Here is a 21,327-nt window from a genome sequence, read left to right on the forward strand (position 1 = left end):
TCAAATTTTGATGAGGTATCAAAGAATATCCATAATTATCTGAAAAGGCTATTAAAATACTCCTTCCTTTTCCAACTATGTATCTGTGTGGCCAGATTTTCTTCATATGCTCCAACCAAAACATTTATTTATTTTTAAACAAATAAGTAAATATTTAAAATTTGGGGCCGGCCCCGTGGCCAAGTGGTTGGGTTCGCACGCTCCACAGCAGCGGCCCAGGGTTTCACCAGTTCAGATCCTGGGCAAGGATATGGCACCGCTCATGAAGCCATGCTGAGGCGGCATCCCACATGCCACAACTAGAAGGACCCACAACTAAAAATATACAACTATGTACCAGTGGGGCTTTGGGGAGAAAAAGGGGGAAAAAAATAAAATCTTTAAAATTTATCTTCGTTTTCATTTCTCCTCCAGTGGATATCAATAGATATAACGCCTATAAACAAAAGCTCTCTGGTCTTCTCAAAATATTTAAGATTATAAGAGTTCCAAGGCTGGAGGCAGCCAGGTGGCGCAGCAGTTAAGTTCGCACGTTCCACTTCGGAGGCCCAGAGTTCACCGGTTTGGATCCCGGGTGCAGACATGGCACCGCTTGGCAAGCCATGCTGTAGCAGGTATCCCAGATATAAAGTAGAGGAAGATGAGCACGGATGTTAGCTCAGGGCCAGTCTTTCTCAGCGAAAAGAAGAGGATTGGCAGCAGTTAGCTCAGGGCTAATCTTCCTCCAAAAAAAAAAAAAAGAGTACCAAGGCCAAAAAGTATGAGAACCACAGATGCCCATAAGGAGTTTTGATTTTATTCTAAGTCTGACTGGTGGTAAGTTGCACTAGGTTTTTAACAAAGATTCTTAAAAAAACAAAAACCCTAAGTGATCGGGGCCAGGTTTCAACACATACCTGCTTTTTGGTTTTACTCTTCTACAAAACAATAACTAATTCTCAATCACTCACACCAAAGAAGTTTTTTTGCACATTAGGTAGACAGAATGGAGGATACGAGAAATGTGACAATCTCTGCCACAAAAATTAATAGTACTCAAGGAGCTAATATTCTATTTGTTCTATGACACTGTTTGGCACCTTAGCTTTGCCGCAACCTCTGAAACGTCACAGAACACAAGCTGCAAGATATATCAAGAGAAACCTTCCTTGAGGACCTTCAGAGAAAAATGTAAATGGACTTTGAATAGACAACTGTCCCTAGAAACTTCACATAAACAATCAAGAAAGAAGTGCATCTTTCTCTGATAATCTGCTTTCTCCTATAGCACACTGCTTTAGAAGAATTAGAAGTAGCAAGCTGTGCTGTTCCCCTAAGGTAGCCATGGCTGCCAATATTTAAGAACATTTGTTGTTCACTTTTTTCCTACATTTAAAGAGACACATTAGGTAGAATCTACCTCCTCCCACACCATTTTAATACCTTCCTATAAAACATTTCTATAGAATATAGTATTTGATATCAAAATCTTTCCATGTATTAAGCAGTAGAAAACAGTTTGTTGGAAATAAAGTTCAGGTTAGGACTTTGCAGAAGTCCAGACAAAGGAAATATTTAATCTACCGGCAGTACCTTTTCCTTTAAAAATAGCCTTTTACTAAAGAGCTGATGTTCAAACACTTTCTCAGCTTCATTCTTAAAACGATTTTAGAGGTTGTGTATGTTAGTAGGATTGTGATCCACATAATGACTTTATACTAAATAATTATATATTACTAGAGAAAGGCTGGAAAATCAAAAATCTTGAACATCTGATTTTCCTATAACCCAACCCAAACACCCCTATATACTGACATCCCTAACCAACAGCCACCTGGTAGAGGACACCGCTACTGGCGATGATTCTGAGTATATGGAGCTCTATGAAAGCCAAGAGTTCAGGATCAATGTTGGCATTTTAAAGAGTCTTTCATGGCACCGACAAGAGAAAAGTAAATTAACACAGAATTTCAGGCGAGCATGGGCTGATTCCACTAGGTTCCACAGAAATACTTGCTGAATAGTATTAAGTTAACCAGAAAATCTACTAATTCACATAAAGCAGTTCTACAGCACTCATTAAAATATGTACTGAAACCATCTGGGGGAGGGGTGGGAAGTCTGCCATGAGGGCCTAACTACTAGGGGATCAGAAGTGACTGCGCTCTCCCTCCACTGCTGACCGCCACTCTCCAACAGATGGGCGCCAGCTTCAAGCATAACTCACCCTGTCTCCTAAGGCCACAGAAGAGGGTGAGGGGAAAACCAAGGAAGGGAGGGAGCACTCTGGGATGCATCCCTGCCAGAATGGGTCTCACATGGGGATGGGGAAGGGCTGCCCAAAAGAAAGCAACAGCTGTTTGGAGCCTGAACCTGCACCTTGGGCAGGAGGTGCTTCTGGGGAGCTTCTCACCATTTTTAACGTTGACAGTAAGATTATTTTGGGAAGAGATGCCTGCTGTAACTGAAATTAAGAATTTTATTTTCCAGACTTCCTAGGAACGTAGATCATTCCCTAATAACGTCTCCAATAACATATGTAAATGTGGTTTACCTACTACACTGTACATTCCACTACATTTTCCGTGAACAAGGGTATGAAAACAGGAGGCAGTCTATATGCACGCCTTTGTCTATCCAGAGACCTAAAGCATAAGCACAGTTGAAGGCCAAAATTTCTCCCTCACCAAGCACCACTGTTCTGAAGGCATCTACTCAATGAATTTGCCTTGCCTTTGAAACTCCAATTAGCATTGTATCTGGGCTTTGTTATTGTGAAGACTCGTTCTTTTGCAAATATCACTGTTACAATTTATTTTATTTTGAACCCTAAACAGTCAGTACTATTGGCTAAGGCTGAATGCAAAGCATCGACTTGCCTTTCTGCTGCTGAATCACAAAATGTCCCTCAGTCTAGGCTATTAACACACAGCCCAGTTGGAAAACACACCTTGTTTTTATAGTTCTACACCTGGTTTTGAGACCTGTGTATGTATTTGTTCTCTTTGTGAAGACTTTTTTGTTAATTGCCATCTTTTCTTTTATTCATCCAGTTTTTTGGAAATGGTGATCTCGCCTACCCAGAACCAGCAAACATACCTTCAGTGTTGCGAAATTTTATTTCTAATGTGTATAGTGATCATGGCTAAAACGTTTACACCCTCTAACTGAATACAGGGACTGCTCTTGCTCATATACATTACAGAAAAAATAAGTAAATAAAATAAGGAACTAGATATGCTTCGAGGAAAAAAAAGTAGAAATTGAAAATTGTCACATTTTATGTTTAAGTAACAGCTTTTGAGTTTGTGCATTTATAGAGTTACATACATTATGGTTTGGGTTTATCTATTCTTTGGTTGCTTACACAATCTCTAAAATGATCATTTTTTTGTACATGGCACCACCTATTTGCATAGCGACAGTAGAAACCATACAAATATTTCTTGCTCTATTAAAAGAGAAGGAAAGGGAGTCTCATGTTTTTGAGATATTCTTGGATTTGAAGGACACAAAAGGAGACTCTAGGAACACTGTAAGTAAAACTTTAAAATGACTGCTATAACGATTGCTGAAGGCATGACTACAGTGTGCTCTCGTCTGGGAACTGAAGGCAAAGGACTGAGATCCTTTGATTTTGTGAATTCAGTATCATGCTCAATTATGTGTCTCTCCGTGGCTTTGAAGGGTTTCAACATCTCCTTATAGAAGAACTTATTTCAGCTAGAACCTCAGAAGAAAAAAGGTTTAAAGGGGACATGAGAGATGCCCTGAATAGCAAGAAAGCATAAAAGGAGAAAACAATGGGTTCCATTCCACTTGAACAGATCAGTTACAGACCCGATACAGTAACAATACATCACGGATATTTCCTAGGGAGCGCCAGGCATGGAGTATTTTGAAAAGCTCCCAAGGTGATGTCACTAACCACCCTTGGTTAAAAACTGAAATCCAAAGAGAATGGCTTCTAGAACACAATTCACATCATTCAGATGTGAATCAAGGCAGTGGCTGGGCTTTTCGCACAGTTAAGCGCCTGGTCCCACACATTGGCACAGTTTAGCACTTTACAGACAGCATCCTATTTAATCTGCATAACCACTCTATGTATTATTATGTCCATTATAAATTATACATTTTCTGGAACTTTCCCCTTGCTAGTCGGATGCTAAATTATCAATGTTGGATCCACAGATGCCAAAGGACTACACTGCTTTATGAGAAACTCATTGGGAAAAAAACAGAAAAGGCAGACTACACTCATTCATGTATTCAAAAAATATTTACTGAGCACGTTCTATGTACCAACACTTGGGACACATTACTGAACAGACATAAAATACTTGCCCACATGGAACGTTTGCTCTAGCAGGGGTCAGGGAAGGAGACAATTCACCAAAAATAAACAAACAAATAGGTCATATAGCAGTCTAGAAGGTAATAAATGCTACGGAAAAGAAAAAGTAGAGCACTTGCAAGAGGAATACAGGCATAGCTTGCAATTACAAATAAGGAGACCCTACAAGGTGATATTTCAGTGAGGACTCAGAAGGGGTGAGGGAATCGGGCCATGAATAATTCTGGGGAGAAAATATTACAGACAGGGGAAAAACCCAGCACAAAGACCTCAACGTGCTCAGGATGAGCAAGGAGGCAAGGATGGCTGGAATGGAGAACAAGAGAGGCAGGCGGCAGAAGGGATGTGGAGGAGACGGCAGTTAGTGGTAACCAGGTTGTGGCGGGCTCTGCGAATCATTATGAGGAATCTGACTTTTATTCTGAGTGAGATGGAAGGCCGCTGGAAGGTTTCAAGCGTAATCTGATTTAGGCTTTACAAAGATCACTCTGATAACAAATTAAAGGGAAGCCAGGGAAGGAGAGAGACCACTGCAATAATCCAGACTAGAGGTGCTGGAGATTTGGACAAGGAAGCGAGCAGCAGAGGTAGGAAAACGGGTTGAACTGGATTTGTTTGGAAGACAGGATTCTGGATGCATTCGGAAGATAAAGCAGCAGGATTTGCTCACAGCCTGGATGTAGAGTGGGAGAGGAAGAGCAGAGCCAGAATGAGTCCAAGGTTTCTGGCTTGAATAACCCGAAAACAATGGAGGTGTCACCCACCAAAATGGGGCAGGCTGCAGGGAGGGCAGGCTTGCAGAGAAGATCAGAAATCCAGTTTTACTCCTGTTTAAAATTGAGGTGTCTTTTACATATTCAAGCAAAGAAGTCAAGAAAGTAGCTGGGTCTGAGCATCAGGAGTTTAAGAGAGCTGCCTGAGCTGGAAATACACATTTGGGAGGCTTAAGAAGCTACATGGTATTTTATTAAAGTCTTACAAGTGTTTGTGACAGGAGTCCTACAAGAACTAAGCCCTGAGGCATTCCAAAATAACAAGCTGGTGGGAAGAGGAAACCAGCACAAAGTTTAAAAAAACAACTGAAAAAGAAGAAACCAGAGGGCTGATGGTATAGAAGGAAAATCAAGAGAGCGAGGTATCCTCAAAATCAAATGAAGAGAGTATGTCAAAAAAGAGGGAATGACAAACCAAATTCTGCCAATAGGTAAAGATGAGAATTGACTGCTGGATTTAGCAGTTTGGATTTCTTTTCTTTTCACTTTTTTTTGGTGAAGAAGATTGGCCCTTAGCTAACATTCATGCCAATCTTCCTCTATTTTTTGTATGTAAGATGCCACCACAGCGTGGCTTCATGTGTGGTGTGTAGGTCCACACTCAGGATCCAAACCTGCAAACCTCAGGCTGCCAAAGTGGAGCACGCACACTTAACCACTAGGCCACCAGGCCAGCCCCTTGGATTATTTTCTTTTGAAAAAGCCCTGTATCCTATCGCACCTTCACCCCAAAAGACACAATTACACATTGAATATGTTATCTTTCAACTTTCTCATGAATTGAACTTGTTTTTCTAAAGAATTACCCAAAAGGAAGGAATTACTCCAATTTAAAATTTGAGATTCAAATGAATAGATTTGTTAAAAAATACCAGTGATAGGGGCTGGCCCCGTGGCCGAGCGGTTAAGTTCGCGCGCTCCGCTGCAGGCAGCCCAGTGTTTCGTTGGTTCGAATCCTGGGCGCGGACATGACACTGCTCATCAGACCACGCTGAGGCAGCATCCCACATGCCACAACTAGAAGGACCCACAACAAAGAATATACAACTATGTACCGGGGGGCTTTGGGGAGAAAAAGGAAAAAATAAAAATCTTTAAAAAAAAAAAAAAAAATACCAGTGATAGGGGCCAGCCCAGTGGAGCAGCGGTTAAGTGTGCACGTTCTGCTTCTCAGCAGCCTGGGGTTCGCTGGTTCAGATCCCAGGTGCAGACATGGCACCACTTGGCACGCCATGCTGTGGTAGGCGTCCCACATATAAAGTAGAGGAAGATGGGCAGGGATGTTAGCTCAGGGCCAGTCTTTCCCAGCAAAAAAGAGGAAGATTGGGAGCAGTTAGCTCAGGGCTAATGTTCCTCAAAAAAAAAAGAAAATAACAGTGATAAACTTCAGATGCTATCAGTAATTTGCTAATATTCAATTTCTATCCTTAAAAAAATAAAAATACCTTAAGGTAAACTGGAAATAAAAGGACAGATTTTCTTTGTCCTGATAAGGAACGATGATAACCCAAAAGCTGTTACGGTACTACTGTTTTTCCTATTAAAATAAAGAACAACACAAGTTTCCACATTATCGCCATTACTATTTGATAATGTTCCAGAAGCATTTTATAATGTTCCAGAATGCTAACACTAATGCCATAAAACCAAAATAAAAGGTGTAATTATTAGAAAGAAGTAGACACAAGTGTCATTATATGCAATTGATTATATAACTAGGAAACCCAAGAGAATAAACTGCAAAGCTCTTAGCATAAGAGCCAGCTATAAAATAAATATACAAAATCAACAACCGTCTTATACCAGCAATAGCCAATTTGAAGAACCTACCACAACACCAACAAAAACATAGATATTAAGGAGAACCCTAAAAGAAATATTAGGGCTTATGTGAAAAAAAAAAAAAAAAAACGAACAAACAAAACCTCTGCTAGGACAGAGAGACGGTCTGAATAACCTTTCATAACCCTTAATAGAAACACTGAAAATTCTACATGTAGACTGCAGTTCTTGACAAAGAACCGTAATACAACATAATTGGATATTTCTTAGTTCTAAGGATTTATCCACAGTCTTCCAGATTAAGATGGCAGGTTTAACAAAACATTCAATTATACCCTCTCTAAACTCCACTAAAATGGTAGTAAAGAGATCTTTCTAGAAGACAAAGACCCAAGGACTTAAAGAACTGTAGTGGAAACCACAACAAAATCATGAAAGTGGAAAGCAGATGGACAAGTAGCAACTTAGCAGACCTAAAAGAGTGAAAAGCTACACCACCAGTGAGGAAGGTTGAGAAGCGCTCCAGTTTACTCACAAACTAGAGGGGAAAGGGTGGCAGGCTAAATAAGGTTAGTACAGGCTGTCTGAGAAACCCTCCATCCCTGGAAGCCCTTCCCACTTCACCAGAGAGCTCTGCTGACAGTTCCAGAGCCCAGCAAGACTGGAGACCGACTCTCAGAAGAACAGAGAAAACAGGCAAGTCTCTGGACTGTGAGAGCAGAGGAACCTTCCCCAAAGTGACTCTGCACAGAGGACGCTAAGACTCCAGTCAGATGCCTCCAGAACACCAGCAGCTAGACCTGTTCCTCAGCACAGACGCTGGAAGACCACTCTGCCCAGCCCAAGAGGAAAGACCCTATGAATGGCCCTGTGAAAAACCCAGGAGAAACAGTGAACAACCAAAAGGCTGCCAAGGAGACTGGGGGCGGAAAGGGGACCCCTTACTTTACAATATGGCTTTTAGTACTCTTAGACTTAAATTATGTGCATGTATGAAAGATAAAAAGATAATCTTTATCTGAAAGGACAGATGAACGTAATTATGATTTTTTTTCCTTCTTCTCCCCAAAGCCCCCCAGTACATAGTTGTATATTCTTTGTTGTGGGCCCTTCTAGTTGTGGCATGTGGGACGCCGCCCCAGCGTGGCTCGACGAGCAGTGCCATGTCTGCACCCAGGACTCGAACCAACGAAACACTGGGCCGCCTGCAGCGGAGAGCGCCAACTTAACCACTCGGCCACGGGGCCAGCCCCCCGTAATTATGATTTTTTAAAGAACAGTGTGACTTGCTCTACCAGATATTTCTATGTATTCGAAATCTACAATAAAAAGATTTGGCATTGATTAAGATTAGAGATCAATGCATCGATGAGTAAGACCTAAAACAGAAGCAGACTGAAAAGTTAGCCTAGATTTTAAAACATAACAAAGGGAAGACCACAAACCAATGAGGAAAGGATGCACTATTTAAGAAATGATGCTGGGAGAACCGGCTAGCTGGGGAGGAGGAGGTGGTGTAAGACAATCCATATCCACAGGCTAAGATAGAATTAAAAATCTAACATAGTTCCAAAATGTTTGTTTCATTCACCTGACCTCCAGGCTTTCCAAACATAAACGTTTACAAGGAAAAGCATAAAGGACAAGATAGAGAGAGCTGACCATAAAAAAGTGAAATATTGTATTGTTCGGAAAACACCATAAAGTAAATTAAAGGGCAAATAATGAGCCGTGGGGGAAAAAAATCACTACCAATATGATAAAGCCACAATACTCTTTATTTAAAACAGGTATTTAAAATCATTTTTTTAAAAAATCATCAATTAATAAAGTGGGCAAAGTAGATAAAGGGACAATTCTCAACAGGTAAAACAAACAAACAAAAAGCAAATGACTAATTTTACTAGTTAACAAAAAATATAAATTAAATTAAAATACGACCACATTTTTATAGAAAATTAGGAAAGATTAAACACTGGCATGCCAACACCATTCAGCGCGTAAGGGGATCAATGTGTCTTGGCATAAGCAATTTGGCAACAGGCCTGGAGAGTCATAAAAGCGTTCACCTCTGCCCCAGGAATTCTGCTATAAATCTAGCCCTAAGCAAGTCACACACCAAGTCTTTCAGACAAGGACTTTTATCCCAGCTCTGCCCGCCTGTCTGCTAGTACTTTCTGAGCCTACTCCCTTTGCCAGACGCTGTTGAGAACCTGTCTCTACATGGTTCACTCCATCTCCCAAAACTCTATGTTGCAGGGACCCTTATTACCCTCCTTGTACAGATAAAGGACATGCAACTAAAGAATTAGGTAATTAAGTTCACTTAGAATGGAAGCGGCCAAGCTAAGATTTGCAACCAATGCTCAATATCATATTCTCAACCACTAAAAATGGAAATATAGAAAACTAGTTAAACTCTGCCATATCCATCATTAAAAATCTTATTTTCAAGGGGCCAGCCCTGTGGTGCAGCAGTTAAGTTCGCACATTCCACTTTGGCTCCCTGGTGTTCGGGGCTTCAGATCCAGGGCACAGACCTACACACCACGTATCAAGCCATGCTGTGACCAGCATCCCACGTATAAAGTAGAGGAAGATGGGCACAGATGTGAGCTCAGGGCCAGTCTTCCTCAGCAAAAAGAGGAAGATTAGCGACAGGTGTTAGCTCAGGGCTAAGCTTACTCAAAAAAAAAAAAGGCTTATTTTCAAAGAAGATTTAAGGGCATAGGAAATGTCCATGATTATTAAGTGAAAGGACAGTATTTAAAACTACAGATGACATTAAAATGCCAATTTTGTTTAAACATGTCTATGCAGATGAACAAAAAGTGACAAATGGAAGCACATCATCCCAGGAAGAGTTGTGTATTTCTGGATAATGTGATTTTTATTTTCTTAATTTTATTTTTTGTAATTCCCAAAATGCCTACAACAGGGATAACTGCTTTTTTAACAGAATGTTTAAAAACAACAGAAATTCTCAACTGTAGTTGCTTAGAAGGCCTCGATTTTTTGTTGTTGTTGTTGTTTTGGTTTTTTGAGGAAGACTGGCCCTGAGCTACCATCCGTGCTCATCTTCCTCTGCTTTCTATGTGGGATGCCTGCCACAGCATGGCTTGCCGAGAGGTGTCATGTCCGTATCCGGGATCCGAACCCACGAACCCTGGACCGCTGAAGTGGAACGTGCGAACCTAATGGCTGCACCACCAGGCTGGCCCCTGGAAGGCCTCAATTTTTAAATACGCAACGAAAACGGAAAGACAAAGTCCATCAAATGAGAGGGTTTCCCATCATTACTCTTTTCTCAGAGTGAAATGGACATCAGCCTTACAGAATTTGCCTGATGGTCCAGTCAACTGAAATTCAGCACATAAAACGAGATAGTAGCAAGAGAAAAATCTCTTCAACTCCCAATACATCCTCCGTCAGTGGACTACTAAAAGCATTTTGGAATCGACTGACTGAATTCTGATTTATTCACACAGTAAAGTTTGAAAGGTTTCAAACAACAAAAAGCCTGAGATACAAAAATGACATACTTCCACACTATTTTGTTTTAAGAGTTCCTTGCAAGGCAACTTGGAATTAGATGGCTACAGAATATATACTTTGAGCATAAAAGATTGAATTTTTAAAAATTATCTTTATTTGGATGTGTGTGTTGGGGAAGGAAAGGAGTGGGCGAATCTGGACAAACTGTGCCTTTTCTTTGTTATGTTTAAGTATAACATTACAAGTGGTTTTTATTTTTTGTAAAGAATCATGGCAAAGCACTTTCTAGGAACCGAATAACTTAAAAGCTGATAAAACATTTTTTGCCACAAATTATCAAAGGTTTTTGGCATGGATATAGGATTTTATCTCACTTTTTAAATTTCTTAAATAAATCAGAGGACTTTAGAGAAATTATGCATACAATCTTTAGGTTTGTGCGCCCCAAAGGAAAATTCTTAAAAAAACAAAATAGTTTCCAACTCATTTTGGAACTTTGTTAAAACAAGTTCTCAGTGCAAAGACTGGGAAAGAATGAATATTCAGGGGAGAACGACACGGCTGCTAGAAGTATGACCCCATACAATGGTATTAATAACTAACTCTGTAATTACTTAGACAAACTAGAACCGGATGAGCTCACCCTTACCTGCTCGGAGGCCAAAAACTGAAAAGGGTAATTCAACAGCTGCAGGAAAGGAAGAGTCCTACTCAGAAAGCCGAAGGTAAGAGGACCCGCCCACTTCCCCTGGAGGACCCGCTGCTATGGGAACCCGCAGGAACCCTTCAGAGCCCCTACGGTCTGGGGTAGGCGGATCCTCCCAGAGGCTGGCGGATGGTTAAAAAGCGGACGCGGGGAGAGTAAAGGGAGGGGGTTTGAAAGAGGGTTAAAAGATGAAAACGTGGCAGGGGTTAGAGAAGATGGGCTTCCAAAGCCCAAGAGAAATTCAAAAGACCAGTTAGAACAATGTTCTAGACGCCAGAGTCATTCCATAGCTCAACTAAAGTTTGAGCCATTAGAGACGTTTCCCTCCCTCCCTGGGGTGGGGGGAACAGACCAGCCTTTGTGAGTTCCCGTCTAAGGAAAACGAAGCTACAAACCGCATGCTACTTCGTAAAACAAATCGTGAGTTTCTTCTACTAAACCAGTGGTTCCCAAACTCTGCTGCACATTGGAATCACCTAGGGGGTCTTTAAAACACACATTGTTCTAATTGGTCAGGGGTGCGATTTGAACCTAAGAGTTTTAAAATCCCCCATTCTCTTGTGCAGAGAATTTGGGGAACTACTGTATTCCATGATTTGACGAGGTGCCGGAGAGTATTAGAAAAGAAAAAGAAAAAGAAAAAGACAGCACAATTATCTTTGTCTTTTAAAGGCTAATAATAGAATTAGTTGGGTTTCTCCAAGCACACACAGGACAATAGGTTTCTTGATAAATAGGAATCCCCAGCACGCCCTAACAATACTTTCTTTGACATAAAAAGGCCGGGCAGTATAAGCTTTTTCTTCCCAAGAGACCAAACATCCTTCTCACTGAAACACCAAACTTACACATCTATTTTAAGAGTGAATGGGCCGTGAATGCCGCTCGGAACTTGGAAGACGAGCTCCAGGATCAGAAGGAAACTGAACCCCCGCAGCCCCCCGTCATTCGCCGGGGCCCTGCTGCGCCCAGGGCTGGGCCAGGCCAGGGTGTCGGCCCCTGAAGCCCTCAGTCCGGGTCCCGCCCCCCGGATCCGGCTGGCAGCGCCTCAATAAAGTTACTTGGGGGAAGTTTGCTCCGGTTTCCAACCGTGCGCCCCCAGAGCGAGGGGCGCGGCCCCGCCACCTGCTCGGCGCCAGGGCTCCCGGCCGCGCCCCCTCCCCTGACCTCCGTCCCCTCCGGGGGTCGCGCAACTCCGCGGGCGCCGGTGCGGCCGGCTGGATCAGAGGAGGAGCGGGAGGCTCGCACCGCCCCCAACCCCCCCCCCCCCCCGCCCCGCAGCACGTCCCCCACCGGATCCCTGGGCTGCAGCTGGCCCTGCCCCTTGGCCTGGGGCAATGGGACCCCCGCGCGGGCCCCGCACCGTCCCGCCTGGAACCCCTAACGAGGCGCACCCGCGCGGCCACAGCCTCTCGAGGCCGGGGGTGGTATCCCGGCGCCCCTGCATCCCGGGGCCCCATGCCGGCCCCGGGGTCCCGGTCCCAGCCGCGCCGCGCTCTGCCCCTCCGGCCCGCGGCCGGGAGCGCGCCCCTAGCCGGGCAGTCCGGCGCTGCGCACGCGCGGAGGCGCCCGCTCCCTCACCCGCGGCGCCCTCACTCACCGCCCGCGCTCCTCGTCGCTTCGGCAGCTGCCGCCTTCTGCACGGCTCGCCGCTCGCCGCCCCGGCCCCGGTGCCCGCTCCTCAGGCCCCGGCCCGGGCACTCCAGATCCAGCGCCCGGCGGGCTCGGCGAGCACCCGCACGCAGGGCACGCTCCGCGGGGCCGCGCGCGCGTGCCCTAGCGCCGGGAGGGGGCGGGGCCGAGAGAGCGGCGCGCCCGGAGGCGGCTTTGGATACGGGGCATGCGCACTGTGTGTCCCTTCCTAGGGTCCGGTTGCGGAGCGGCGGTAACCCAGGACCAGTGAAAGGGAGGAAAGTGGAAAAGTGCCAGGAGTCCCTTGTCCCAAAAACTGCAGTTTTCTTCTCTGGTTCATTCATCATTTAATATGTTAAACATTTATTGAGCACCTACTTTGGTAGAGCCGGTGTGCAGGATGCAGGACATCCTTCGGAACCCATTGCTTTCAGCTTTGGGAATCTTTCCTGGCACAGATTCGAGCCCAGTCTTTGAACAGATGAGGAGAGTGCGTAAATAAAGATCACCCAGTACCTAAAACTGCAGATCTTAACTACATTCTTCAGCAAATTGGAGAAGGAGAGTTGCTGCTGGCTGTGGTGATGAGGAAAACTTCTTTGAGAAGCCTGGTGGAGTAAGAGCTGGAGTCAGAAGATAAGTTCACCTGGCCAGAAAGGTGAATTCAAAGGCATAGGTGGCAAAAAAAAATAAAATAATATGTCAGCTAATGAACCCTGTTGGGGACAAGTTTAACCTGAGTGTATTCTTCATAGTGAGAGGCAAAAACCATGGGTGGAAGGGTAGTCAAAGCTTGTCTGGAAATGATTTTTAATGCTTACCCTCAAAATTTAAGCTTTTTGCAGTGGGTAATTGAGAAATACTAAAGATGGGAGGAGAGGGGTCCATGGTGATCTGATTAAATACAGAATTTAGGAATATGAAGACTAGAGACATGAAATGATGTAGTATATATTCTAGTAAGAAGTAGTAGAGTCCTAAATTCAAGTGTTGGCACCAGAAAGGGAAAGCATGGAAAAGTTTTCAGAGATTGTGAAGGACAGGAGCATTCCCTAGCTTTTGTCACTGCTGCTTTGGGTGTACAGAGCTGTTGATAACAACAGACACCTACTTCGTTAGATTAAATTATCATCCTTGGTAAATATTTATTAGTGGACAAATTAGACTTCTAAAATATACAGCTACGGTCACTAAATGCTTCTTGTAACATGACTTTGGCCCAAGAAGAACTTACTTCTACTCAACTGAAAAACTGTTAATTTGAGAGATGGTGGTTGAGATTTGAGGCCCTCACTGCCACAGTCCACGTTCAGTTTCCCCATCAGGGAACCACACCAGCCATCTGTCAATTATCATACTGTGGCAGCTGGGTGTTGCTGTGATGCTGAACGCTATGCCACTGTATTTCAAATACTAGCAGGGTCACCCCTGGTGGACAGGTTTCAGCAGAGATTTCAGACTAAGACAGACTAGGAAGAAGGACCTGGCCACCCACTTCCCAAAAGAAATGGCCATGAAAACCCTATGAATAGCATCAGAGCACTGTCTGATATAGTGCTGGAATGTGAGAGGATGGCACAGAAGACCAAACAGGGTTCTGCTCTGCTGTACACAGGGTTGCTAGGAGTCTGAATGGACTCAACGACACGAACAACAAGTATATAGTGAAAGACACGTGGGCTTTGGAAAACAAAAATCTCTTTTATAAAGTCCAGAATCTCCATAACAAACTCTGAAATTGTGCAAGTTACTTAATATCTCTGAGCTTTACTGTGCTCATCTACTGTGGGATGGTTAATTTTGTGTATCAGTTTGGCCAGGCCACAGTACTCAGATATTCGGTCAAACATGTTCTAGATGTTTCTCTGAAGATATTTTTTTCAGATGAGACTAACACTTAAATCAGCAGACTTTGAGTGAAGCAGGTGGCCCTCCGTAATGGGGGCGGGCCTCATCCAATCAATTCTGCCAGCAGACTGCCTTTGCACTTGAACTGCAGCTCTTCCCTGGGTCTCCACCTTGCAGTCCCACCCTTCAGCTTTTGGACTTGCCAGCCTCCACAAGCACGTGAGTGTTGATAGATAGATGTTAGTTCTGCTTCACTGGAGAACCCTGACTAATATACCTTTCAAGGTTATGAAGATTACGTAAATTAATTATCATCTGAATCTGAAAAACAGAGATTATAATCTTTAACTTGTGAGGTTATAAAAAATTAAATACAAGTGAGTAAAGCACCCAGCACGTAGGAGGGGCCGAATAAATGGCAACTGCTGTTACTTGTGAGTGAATATCAGAGACAAAACCAGAAGAAGAGCGAAGGTAGACACTTGCACTGTGAAAGCATTTTCTCAGTTCACTGAGCAATAATATTAAATTTAAAACAGATTTAAGAGGTAACAGAAGATTTTAGTCTCCCTAGCTCTGACATGCTACAAAGGTGATACATATGAATATTTAAATTATTTGCAAATAAATGCCATTTAAGTAAAAAGAAACTCTAGCTGTACTCTTAAAACTCCAACGATGTAAAGCAGAGCTATGAATTCACCTCTGAACATTTTATTGCAATTTAAGTGCCTGTTCAGGTCACTCTACTTCCTACTAGGAAGGAGAAACCTAAGAAGAGCTTACTTTTGAAGTAATTCCCTATCTCAGAGTAGGTGCATGATACAGCACTCAATCAATGTGTTCATTGAATTCCTTCTGGGGCACACCTGTAGCAATTGGGAGCATGCAAAAATGGGTAAAATGTTCCATTTAATTTACAAATATTGCCATTTATTATGTACTAAGCAACATCCCTGCCCTCTAGGAATTTATCAAATCCTAGGAAAAAAACTAATAACCATAAGTATAATTTAAGGCAGAAGGTGGCAGTTGCCTTAGGAGGGACATAAATGATTGGGCCAATTGTGCTTTGTTCAAGAAGGTCATGTTGGGGGCTCACTCTCCAATCCTGCCTCCGTTGTGGCCCCAGCTTTGCACAGTTTAGTATGGTGCAAGCCAATGGGATAGAGCAACATCTTTTAAAAATATTTTGAGCAAAGTTGATAAATATCAAAAGTATCAAAGCAACATTCTTGTTCCACCAACTCACTTGCTTCAGAGTTTACAGGATACAGTAAGCAGGTGTGGGGCAGGAGAGGTATTTACAACCCATTCAGATGTAATCTCTTCTCTTTGTTTTCTCTGTCTTTATTGTCATGGCTATTGTTTTATTTAAAGGAGAATTTAACTTTCGAGTTAAAAAAAATGAAAACAAAAGACTGAGATAAATTTCCCCAACATAATGGAGATTTATGAGGAAAATACATAAAAACTAACATGAAAATAACAAAAGGTGGGGTTTGGATTCATAAAAGGACGAGGAATGACTGAATTGGAAATCATTAGCCAGGTGGACAGAGATGACCATCATGTTTGTCCTGTAACAAGTGCTGTCATGATGTGACCTCTTTTTTCCTTTTGGCTGAGAATGAAATATTCCACTGTGGATGAGAGTAAACCAACTCCAGGACTGGCAAAAGCAAGTGATTTGGGGAAAACATACAGCATTTTACTAATAATTATATTTATTTAGGAAATGTCAATGCGAATAATCCATAATCGATCTATAAAGCAAAATTGGTGTGAGTTTACTATGAGCCAAACCTAAGGACGTATAACCTGGGAGAGTACCTTCACAAAGGAAGGAAATACTCCAAAGAAGTGGGGTGTACAGAGTGGTCATATACCATCTCGGGACAAAGAGCATACATCACATGTGACAAGAATATCCCTTTTACAATAGTGAAGGGATACTTTTGCTGGCACAGTATGTCCATGGTCAGCAGGTCAGTGGTCACAAGGTGAACACAGCAAGTCAGCAATTAATCCTTAGTGTCTGGGAAGAGATGCTTGTCCTTAAAGAAATGCTGATATGGGGGAAACCATATCCCTATCTTTAATGGCATCATTCTTAGCTTTGGGACATTGTAAATGTTTAAAGCAGATGTAGAATGCGTGCTCAACAGCAGACATCAGAACTTTCTGGAAACACAAGTTCAGGCCAAATCAGTTCTAAACCAAATAGCTTCCTCATATACTCCAATATATCCTATTTCTTGTCATTTATTCATCAATAATTATATAAATAATTACAAATTATTATGTAATTTATTAATTTACATTTATATATTTTTAAAATATATATTTATATACTTTAATTAGGATATTATTTTATTATGAGAATTAGTGAACATATTCATTTCAGGAGCTTTGCCACAGTGAATGAGAAATAAATTAATCTGGGATTAAAGGAAACGCTATACTAGAAAAGGAAGAGTTTTAATAAAATTGAAAGGAATGGCCTCTGGCCATAGATGTTAATTATCATCTGATGAATAATAATGATGATGATAGGAGATGTGAAATAAGTTAAAATACATCCTGAGTCGGATTTTTTTAGCAATTACAAACCCTGAAATGGTGCCTTATAAATTTAACCAATGTGTTAGCATTAAATGGTTTAAATTAGACTTAAAACACAATTAGCTCTACACTATTCATGTGCACTACTCTCCTTTCCATCATTTTTGTTTTATTAATGCTATTCAAAAGAATTCAACCTGATCAGTATCACAAGCAGAATGTTGCCCACCCAGTAAAGAGAATGGCAGTATAAGTGGTTCTCACTATAAGAATATTTAATCATGAAAAATCGAAATTTAATAAAATGGCTAATAGCCACAATATTGGTTATTCTTTATAGGTTCTACCTCTCTCTTCCTTTTAATATTTTATCCTACTGACAAAATGCGATTGATTGACACAACTTTTCAATAAGTTAACTTTTGTACATTTTAATTATACCTGTATTTTTAACACATCTTATTTTACTTTATTTTTGAGGAAGATTGGCCTAAACTACTATCCGTGCCTGTCTTCCTCTACTTTATATGTGGGACACCTGCCACAGCATGGCTCCATACATGGTGCGTAGGTCCGCACCTGGGATCCCATCTGAGCCAGCGAACCCAGGACTGCTGAAGTACGCAAACTTAACCAATATGCCACCCAGCGGGCCCCATAATTATACCTGTATTTTTTTTTAATATTTTATGTTTCCTTTTTCTCCCCAAAGCCCCCTGGTACATAATTGTATATTTTCAGTTTTGGGTCCTTCTAGTTTTGGCATGTGGAATAAATGCCACCGCAGCATCGCTTGAGGAGTGGTGCCATGTCCATACCCAGGATCCGAACCAGTAAAACCCTGGGCCGCCACAGTGGAGCACATGAACTTAACCACTCAGCCATGGGGCTGGCCCCCATATACCTGTAGTTTTGAATCCTAAATAAACTTTACATCAGTATGACATTTAAAATATTGAGTATGTATAATCATAAAAAGAAATGTATATAAATTTTTTGTATAAGCAATGACAAAAACAGTGCAACAAACTCAATATTGGGTTACAGAGGATTTTTTAATTTAAAAATGAACCTCCTACAGAACATTAGATCCAGTTTTCTAGAATGTAAACTCGTACTTCAGTAAGCAAAGTTTTGTAAAGTCACATGAATATTAAAATAGTTATTTCCATACCTTATATTCTAGTTTAATGGGACAGTCTAGGTCAGTGCTCTCTAATAGAAAGAAATTTTAGCCTCAAATGCAAGGTACATATGTAATTTTAAATTTTCTAGTGGTCATATTTAAAAAAACAAAACAAAATAGGTGAAATTAACTTTAATAATGTATTTTATTTAACCCAAATATCCCAAATATTATCACTTCAACAGGTAATAAATATAAAAACTATTACATATTTACACTTGTTTTAATACTCCATCTTCAAAATCTGATGTATATTTTCTGCTTACAGCTCATCTCACTTTAGACTAGCCAAAATTTCAAATAATTAGTAGTCACATGTGACTACTGGCTATGGTATTGGACGGCACAGATCTCAGACTAGATCACTGGTCCTCAAACTTGGCTGCACATTGGAATCACCTTAGAAACTTGAAAAAATGTTGATGCCTGAGTCACGGTCCCATGGTTCTGGTGTATTTGCTCTCGGCTGTCACCTGGGCATTAGGATTTTTTTAAAAACTCTTCAGGGGATTCTAATATGCAGCAAAGTTTGAGAATCACTAGTCTCATTTACTTTCTTTTTAAAATACTGTTATTAAAACTTTATTATGAAATCAGCGGCAATTGTTCTTTACTTCAGACTAGTAGCATTTAAAAATCATGCTGAGGGGCCAGCCCAGGGGCGCAGCAGTTAAGTGTGCACATTCTGCTTTGGCAGCCTGGGGTTGCCTGGTTCAGATCCCGGGTGTGGACATGGCACCGCTTGGCAAGCCATGCTGTGGTAGGCATCTCACATATAAAGTAGAGGAAGATGGGCATGAATGTTAGCTCAGGCCCAGTCTTCCTCAGCAAAAAGAGGAGGATTGGCAGCAGATGTTAGCTCAGGGCTAATCTTCCTCAAAAAAAGAAAAAAATCATGCTGAAACATACTAATGGTGTAGCATATATAGTGTACATGGCATATGTACATCAGTAGTATTTCTTAATACACTTAATAATTGCTAATAAAATTCCAAAGCTTTGATTAATCTAGCGATGAGTTCAAATATAACAGTCCAGGAGATGGTTTAACCTTAGTACTTGTTGAGAACTGTTGAATGGTGGCACTTCTGTATATGTTCTCTGGATTTTTACTTTACATCTTTTAGCAAATCTCCTAATAGAGAAATCACCCTTGACAATGGGGTCATGAAACCTTTCTACGATGCCTACATTTATTTGATATGTTTAACTCTTGTGTTCAATATCCTATCCCAAGTGTAAGAGCTAACCCACATTCATGACAAATATTTCCCATCTTGTTTTCTACTCCAGTGATTATTGATTATCTGTACCTAATATATAGGGTATATCTAATATTACTCGGAACAAAACGCTCTAAGACTTAGTGGTGTTAAAACAACCTTTATCATTTCCATCAAGTCTTTGGGTCTGCTGCACAGTTCTGCTTCTGGGCCAGGCTTGGCTAATCTTGCCTGAGCTCTCTCAAGCATCCACATTTAGCCAGTGGGGTGTCTGGAGGGTGCTTGGTCTAGGATGGTCTCAACCAGAACAGCTCAGCGCTGCTCTTTGTGGTCTCTCTAGCAGGCTAGCCCAGGTTTGTTCTCGGAGAAGTGGTGGGCTTTCAAAGATGGTGTAAGAATATGTAAGCACATTTTCAAGCCTCTGATTGTATCAAGTTAGCACTGTTTCACTGGCCAAAGCAAGCTACATGGGCAAGCCCAGAGTCAGTATGGGAGGGAACTACCAAAGGGCATGGATACAGCATTGGTACATTCAACCTGCCATGCCTAGTGATTTATTTGATTAGTCTTGTTATGTTTCATTCTGTTCATTTCCACTTGTTCTTACTCTGCATCATTTTTGATCTATCTTAGCTATTACAGTGTTTAATATATTTCAAATGAGATCTCTCTTTAAGTTTTATTAGTATCCTTCTGTATTTTAGAAAGTTTCTTTGTGGGTTATTCATTTTTACACTTTTAAAACCTCTTTTTAAACTTGATTATATGGATAAATAATAAAATTCAATATAGTTTTTGATCAACTAATCAATCAGTAAACAGATAAGTGTTTAAAAGATTTCATGCATTGTCTTGAGTTTCAAAAAGGTTTGAAATGCTATATATTATGTCAAAATCCTAAACCTGATTTCAAAAAGATTAAGTAAATAAGCGCTCATATGCACACAATATTGATAAACACTCACTTCCTGCTTGTCCGCTGTCCATTTAACATTTGTAGTTCACACCTGTGTTTTTCACTACATTCCTTCACAATAGATGGCTCAATTCATCATGTAAAACCATTCCAGTTGAATTTTGAGGAAAACATACTGAAGAGTTATATATGGAGAGATTTTTAAACCCAGACATTAAAGTAAAAGGCATTCTATTTTATCAATTGGATATATGAATAAGCTATGTTTTAGGAAATAAATCAAGTACATTTCCTTTTCTAGGGCTACTCATTTGGCGTCTGTGGAGATTCGAGGTCCTACAGAAACCTTTTCCTTTTTCCCTTTAAACAGGCATTGTAAATTGTTTGTTACTAGATTATAACCTTATAAGAGTAAATTACAGTTCATAGAGCTTTGAATTACTGTGAACATTTTGTGCCTACATGAGTAGATGACAAAAAATAGACAAAGAAAACACCACCCACTTATGTTGTGCTGTTTGTCCTTTTAGAGAGGGTTATTACTATGAAACTCCCCATTAAACTGGAGAAGGCATTCTTTCTGATCAAATAACTTGGACCAGGTGAAGCCCTGTGCATTCTAATTCTCCCAAGGTTAGCTTTGTGGGGTGGGAATATTCTAGAACCTGATGTGACAGCATAAAGCTGTATCCCACCAGACCCTCTTGCTCTGATTTTCCTCAGAACCAAACCTCCAAACAGGATTCAAGTGCAAGTAGTTTATTTGGAGGTGATCTGAGGCAACACTGGTGGTGAAGTGGGGGAAGTGAAACAGGGAAGGGGAGGCAGCCAAGTTACCGGCCGAGTTCCATCCTGCGGGGAAATC

The 21,327-nt window shown here is 41.4% G+C and overlaps 1 protein-coding gene across 2 annotated transcripts in view; it reads right to left on the minus strand.

Moving 5' to 3' along the window:
• BTBD3 (BTB domain containing 3) overlaps positions 1-12,860 on the minus strand; it is a 34,562-nt gene extending 21,702 nt beyond the window's left edge. The window contains exon 1 of one of the 2 annotated variants that reach the window (XM_014827320.3): positions 12,693-12,860. The gene's annotated coding sequence lies outside the window, so the exon portion shown is untranslated. Of the gene's footprint in view, positions 1-11,940; positions 12,093-12,692 lie in introns of those variants that run through there. The other variant, XM_044748134.2, reaches the window with a different exon arrangement.
• Positions 12,861-21,327: the final 8,467 nt, after the last annotated feature.

This window comes from Equus asinus, chromosome 15 (genome assembly GCF_041296235.1).
Source record: "Equus asinus isolate D_3611 breed Donkey chromosome 15, EquAss-T2T_v2, whole genome shotgun sequence".
Classification (NCBI taxonomy): Eukaryota; Metazoa; Chordata; class Mammalia; order Perissodactyla; family Equidae; genus Equus; species Equus asinus.